The sequence below is a fragment of the Pimephales promelas genome, chromosome 5, assembly GCF_988280905.1.
Source record: "Pimephales promelas chromosome 5, fPimPro1.hap1.1, whole genome shotgun sequence".
Taxonomy (NCBI): domain Eukaryota; kingdom Metazoa; phylum Chordata; class Actinopteri; order Cypriniformes; family Leuciscidae; genus Pimephales; species Pimephales promelas.
This window is the reverse complement of record NC_142773.1, coordinates 6,519,393-6,526,759: the sequence shown is the minus strand read 5'-3', so window position 1 is coordinate 6,526,759 and position 7,367 is coordinate 6,519,393.

The window sequence follows — 7,367 nt, the reverse complement described above, 5'->3', positions numbered from 1 at the left end:
AATAATAATAATAAACAAAAAATTAAATCTCCTTTTAAAAATAGCATGTACGTTATATTCAAAATGGTTGTATATTCTTGAATTTTATCTCAAAAGGATCTTGTTTTAAAGTAATAAAATAAGTTAATGCAGTCTCTTATTTACATGAGGTAAAAATAAAGCTGCATGGTTTGTATTTCTACTGTCTTGTATATAGCCTACATGTTTTAAAAGTGTATCATATTGCTGGCCCAATAACGGCCCATTTCAAATATTTACGTGTGTTTTTTTTTCTCTTTCTCATTTTTGTTCATTAAGGTGAAGTTGTGATGAAATGTTGTTCTTTTAAATACTTTCCAGCATTTCAGTGATAAAAATGCTTATGGTAAAGCGCAACAGTTACAGTGTTATGCAGTGGTCAGAAAGGACTTAAGCAGGCTATTTAGAAGTGATTTCTTCTTGTAAACTCAGAGATGTGGATTCGGGACACATTAGTGTTTGTCAAAAACATTAGGTAATTCACCCGGGGGTTTTCGTGGCTTGTGTAAGAAAAACACTGACATTCGGGATTCGGACGGCAATAAAATCACAGTCTTAAGGCCAGAAGCTACAAGTCATTTTTAGAGTTGGGTATTTAAGATATTTTGAAGAACGATTGGAACCACACAGTTGTTTGGCACCATTGACTTCCATAGTAAAAAAAAAAAATATATATATATATATACCATGGAAGTCAATGGTGCCAAAGTTACAGTTGTTCTTCAAAATATCTTCCTTTGTGTTCAGCAGAAGAAAGAAACTCATACAGGTTTGCGACAACTTAAGGGTGAGTAAATGATGACAGAATTTTCATTTTTGGGTGAAGTATCCCTTTAAGGCCTTTGAAGGTCTGAAATTCGAGTCAGAAATTTCCACACGTTTAAAAAAAAATACGACCTCACATTGTCAATCACGCTTGCATACTACCTCCGAAACTTTTGTGCATTATAAAAAAAAATCAAATCTGGTTTGATTTTCTGCATTTTCACATCTGTAGCAAGCGTTGGATGGTGTTTGAATGGTGTTTTGACAATTAAGAGGCACCGATCACGAATGTGAAAAGACGCATACGAAAATGTCCACCACATCCCAAAGATGCTCTATTGGGTTGAGATCTGGTGACTGTGGGGGTCATTTTAGTACAGTGAACTCATTGCCATGTTCAAAAAACCAATTTGAAATGATTCGAGCTTTGTGACATGGTGCATTATCCTGCTGGAAGTAAACATCAGAGGATGGGTACATGGTGGCCAAAAAGGGATGAACATGGTCAGAAACAATGCTCAGGTAGGCTGTGACATTTAAACGATGCCCAATTGTCACTAAGGGGCCTAAAGTGTGCCAAGAAAACATCCCCCACACCATGACACCACCACCACCACCCTGCACAGTGGTAACAAGGCATGATGGATCCATGTTCTCATTCTGTTTATTCTGACTCCACCATCTGAATGTCTCAACAGAAATCGAGACTCATCAGACCAGGCAACATTTTTCCAGTCTTCAACTGTCCAATTTTAATGAGCTCTTGCAAATTGTAGCCACTTTTTCCTATTTGTAGTGGAGATGAGTGGTACCCGGTGGGGTCTTCTGCTGTTGTAGCCAATCCGCCTCAAGGTTGTGCGTGTCGTGGCTTCACAAATGCTTTGCTGCATACCCCGGTTGTAACGAGTGGTTATTTCATATCTATCAGCTTGAATCAGTCGGCCTATTCTCCTCTGACCTCTAGCATCAACAAGGCATTTTGGCCCACAGGACTGCCAAATACTGGATGTTTTTCCCTTTTCACACCATTCTTTGTAAACCCTAGAAATGGTTGTGTGTGAAAATCCCAGTAACTGAGCAGATTGTGAAATACTCAGACCGGCCCGTCTGGCACCAACAACCATGCCACGCTCAAAATTGCTTAAATCACCTTTCTTTCCCATTCCGACATTCAGTTTGGAGTTCAGGAGATTGTCTTGACCAGGACCACACCTCTAAATGCATTGAAGCAACTGCCATGTGATTGGTTGATTAGATAATTGCATTAATGAAAAATTGAACAGGTGTTCCTAATAATCCTTTAGGTAAGTGTGTGTATATTACCATTCAAAGGTTTAGGATAAGTTTAAGGTGCATAGTGAAGAATTGCTGGAATAAATTACATTTGAAAATATATTCACAGAGAAAACATATGTTTTAATGTAATCATATTTCATATTATAACTGTTTTTACTGTATCAAATAAAACCATCCTTGGTGAGCAGAAGAGACTGTGATTTCTTTTTTTTCTGATCTTTTGATCTTTGATTATCAAGAATCAGTTTCTGTTTACATTTCTTGAACTCTTACATGTTTTCAGATCAATGTTTTGACTCTAGACATCAATCGCCAGAACTTTCCATATGACATCACATCAACTCCTCCGTGGAGCTTCTCTGATTGGATAATACGTGAACATGTTTCTAATGACATCATGCAGCTTTAAGAACCAGAGGACACATAGTTTACCCCTCACACACACAACTACATCACACACTGTGTCTGTACTCGTATAGAGGATTCAATAACATCATATTTCCCCCTGTCTCCTCCCTCACGCTGAGATGAGAGAACAGAAGGGCTGGGTGAGGAGAGATGAGGAATATCTTATCCTCCTGAGGTGTAACAAATGCAGCGGTAAAGAAGAACAGAGGGAGGGGGCTGTGTTTGCCAGTACAAGACCAAATACTTTGAGTTTTCTCTGCTCCATTTGTGAAGCTCTTTGTCACCTGTCTTTGGAGGCTAGTAGGTCAAAGCAGAGTTTGTCTTCCAGTTGTTAAAGACATTCGGCACTCGTATATTGCCTGACGGGGGGGGGGGAGACTCAAGGCATTTCCCCCTATTCACACGCCGAGGTGTGTGTGGGTGGGTGTTCCCGCCTGACTGAGGTGGAAATGTTCAAAAGTTGCAAATAGCAACTGTCATAGTAAATAGTTTTAAGGTAATTACACGTTACAAGGTGTTTGTGCACTACTCACATGATGAGACAACGTTTTGAGTAATATCAGTTACTCAATAATGATTGTTAATGTAAACAACATGGCTTTCAAATGATTTCGAATATTTATAGTATACGGGATATTACGGAAACTGGCTTTAGAAGGCAATATGTGGCTGTACCCAGTCCATTAAACTGAGTAGTAGGTCATTAAAATGCATTAAATACACATCATATCTGTAAATCTGTGCTGTCTGTTTTTGGATTCGAACAGAAGATGGGAGACTCTGATCTTCAACCTCGCTCTATAAATCTGTCTGCGATCCCGCATCAAATTCTCCACAAATCCGTGTAAAGATAGCGCCGTAAGAGTTAATGCTCTTTTCATGGACGGCCTTGGCTCCATTCACACGTCTTTTCCTGTGCACGAGGGTATGTGTAGACGGATACACACCGACGACGTCTCCTGTCGTTCCAGGGATGCTGGTCTGACGCTGCTCTCGTCTCATAACACCCCATTACCTCGCCCCACATCCCACATGTTTCTCTCCTCCTGTCTCTCTCTCACCTTGCATAGAGGTAATTCAGCAATGAATCACCCGACGCTCATGTTAAAGTTATGTTTAAGTTCCAGCGACCCCACGTCCCAGATAGCAGGAATTTATGTGTCTGCTCGACGAGAGGTCAAGTGCTTCTCCAAAGCGCCGGGGCCAGTTCTGCAGTGGCCATCGCTTAGACGTGTTTACTGCAGGAGAGATGAAATAATTAAGTGCCCCGAGGATAAAGTCAGATTTATGATGGAATCTGTGTGCAGGACATGCAATAACTTCCCGGAGGAATTAAAAGCATTAAGGAATTCCAGTGGGTCATTTTTAGCTGTAATTGTTGAGATTGGTTTTGTGCTAACCAAATTAATTTGGATGGTCCATTTTGAACATATAGTATTACTAGCATACTCACAACATTCTTAATTCAAAATAAAGGCTCTTTATGGGCATCAACAGTTCTGAGAACATTCAGCAACAATTTATTTCAATAGTAGACTCTCTGCTTAATATCTGCTAACTCTTTATTGTGACGCTCCTCAACAGACATTATATTGACTATAAGTAACTTAGCAACTACGTCAACTTATTTTAATCCTTAACAGTGCACTAAAAACACACTAATGACAGTTAGTAGACATGTAGGTGCAACGTTACGTATAGTCAACATAATGCGTTAAACGGACCATCAAATTAAAGTCAAACCAATGGAAATTGCTTAAATTGTTTTAAAAATGTTATGCTTTTGTTGGGTCTCCCTCTATTGAGTTTAAACATCCATGTAATTCAAAATCTGGATGTAATTGGTCTGTAATAACAGTGTTATAACACAGTTATAATGTAACAACAGCGCTATAATGCAGTTGTAATGTAATAACAGTGTTAAGATACAGTTATAATGTAATAACAGTGCTATAATGCAGTTGTAATGTAATAAAAGTGTTATAACACAGTTGGAATGTAATAACAGTGTTATAATGCGGTTGTTATATAAGTGTTATAACACAGTTATAATGTATAACAGTGCTATAATGCAGTTATAATGCAATAACAATGTTATAACAGAGTTATAATGTAATAGAAGTGCTATAATGCAGTTGTCATATAATAAGTTTTATAACACAGTTATAATCTATAACAGTGCTATAATGCAGTTGTAATGTAATAACAGTGTTATACTACAGTTATAATGTAATAACAGTATTATTACAGTTATATTCAGTAACACTTTATTTTACAGTGTCCTTGTTACATATGTTACATGTAGTTTCTATGTACGTCTTGGTAATAACAGTTATGCATAATTACATGCAAATAACCCTCAACCAAACCCTAATCCCACCCTAACCCTATAGTAAGTACATGTAGTTAATTAATATTACTCAATACTTGTATATATAAACACTGTAACAGTGACACCTTAAAATAAAGTGTAACCTCATAATCTAATAGTATTTTTACACCGTGATTCCATGTCAATATATATATATATATATATATATATATCATTAGGACCTCATCAAAAAGTGAAATAATCATAGGTACCACTTAGTTGTGTTTATCAAGAGCTATTCAAATAAACTGTGACTGCCATATCTCAGACACTGAGGTCTTCATTTGACATCAAATCAGAGCTGCCATTGACTTGTGTTCATGTCATGTGGAAACTATGGGGCTCGTCTGGGTACACACGAGAGAAAAGAGACGTCTTCCCAGTTCTCATGAATGCAGATGACCTTGACGATATCAAATATTAAACCTTTAATTCCTCTACAGCCTGCTGACTGATGCTGAGCTCAGATAAAACTGCGGGGGGAGATAGGGTTTCATTTTCTTTGTTGGCTAAATGCTTGGCTGAGAGCTCCTGTCTCAGGTTGGGGGGTGAAGAGATCTGGCCCGACTTGATGATCTGAACTGCCCCTGATTTGAAGAACCCAAGCTTCAGTTCTGCACACAATGATTTCACGTCATGTTGAACATCTTTACAAACACAACAAACAGGTTTACCTCCACTCTCAACAACACAGGATCCAAAAGGGGCTTTTCACGGTGATAATGTAGAAGAACCATTTGAGTTCAAAGAAACGTGTTCTTAAAACACTTATAGTGTAAATAAAACTTCCTTTTACGGTCCAGTTACCCATGTACATACTATGAACTTATTATAGTAATTACAAGTACTGGGTAACTACTAGGTACTAACCCTGAATCTACATGTACTTACCTTGTATTAGCCATTACTTTCTATGTAAGTACACTGTAAGTACTGTACTGTAAAAGGAAGCGCTAATTTGGACATTGTTTTTAATTCTAACTATCTATAGAAGAAGGACATTGTAGGCACATGATAACAAGTCACAGTACAGAATTATGTGGCCTGTCGTTCAGACAACATAAATGACTTCAGCATGATGTCATAACCATTATGTCATAACCATAAGGAGTTCACTATAGTGTTCTTCACATATTATTCCATCAGAGAAGCTTCAATGATTCCGTTTAAGTTCCTATGATGTCATACGTTTCTTTTCAAATTACAACTGATTCTTGATAGGACTGAATGGAAGATGCAGCAAATAAACATGCATTTGTGTTCGAAAATGCAACGCATTCTCATCTTAGGGCGTTATATACTGACGCTTTTGACATTTCGTCTAAATCCAAAGCACATGGCACCCTTTAGCATCAATATAACACGCACAGAGCTTTGTTCGTTATAGGTAGGTTTAGGTCTGGGGTAGGGTTAGGGTTACACCACTAGGAGGCGCCTTCTGGCCCATATATATCTTCGTCTCATATTGACGCTAAAGGGTGCCATGTGCGTTGGATGTAGACGAAATGTCAAAAGCGTAAGTATATGACGCCTTGGGATGAGAACGGGCTGGAAAATCTTATGTGGACCACCATTTTATTTGATCAAAATACAGTAAAAACACGTTATATTGTGATGTTTTTTTTCTTTCAATTTAAAATAACTGGTGTCTTTTTGACTACACTCTAACAAATCTTGGTTTATTTTGTTATACCCAAATCCTGCGTTAAGCATTTTAGGTAATTTGTTCAGTATTTGGGTAGTTTTTGTGTAACCCAGCTCCTGGGTCACCTAACAACCCAGGGAATGAGTTATTTATCGTTGAATAAGTATGGAGCAGCTCCATCAAAATGGTGCATGTTTTCAGGTTTGTGTACTTGTATCTAAACTCTAAACAATGCTGGGTTGTTTGAACCCAAATTTGGGTAAGATATGGACAAACCCAAATGTTGGGTTAAAAATGTAATTTCAAATGAATCCAAATGAACTTTCAACAGCAATTTTTTAATTGCATTTTTAACCCAACATTTGGGTTTGTCCATATTTGACCCAAATCTGGGTTCAAACAACCCAGTATTTTTTAGAGTGCATAAATGTGTTACAGTATATTGTGCTTTATATATTTTAAATTCCTGCAAAGCAACACACGATGTGAGTCACCTAAACGAGTGTCACGTCGATCATCTTTGCGTGCCTGATGCCTTGCATAAAATGTTGTGATTTTATTCAAAAAGATACAGAATATAAATGCGTATAATGTTAAAATATGTTCTCAGAACTGTACTCTGTTTGTTTATGGCCAGGTTATGGAGCGAGTCGCCACATATTTAGTTAGTTAGAAGTTCCCCCGATGAACACGACAACAGAGACTGGTCAGTTCCACTTCAATTCCTTCTAAATGTTTATTTTACTGCTAATATTTGTTAAATGTGCTTACAATCTGTATTAAAAATGATATAAAATACTATACTGTAAAATATGATTGAAAATAAAGGAGTTATCATGCAAACCCGAGCATTTTAAAAAAGTT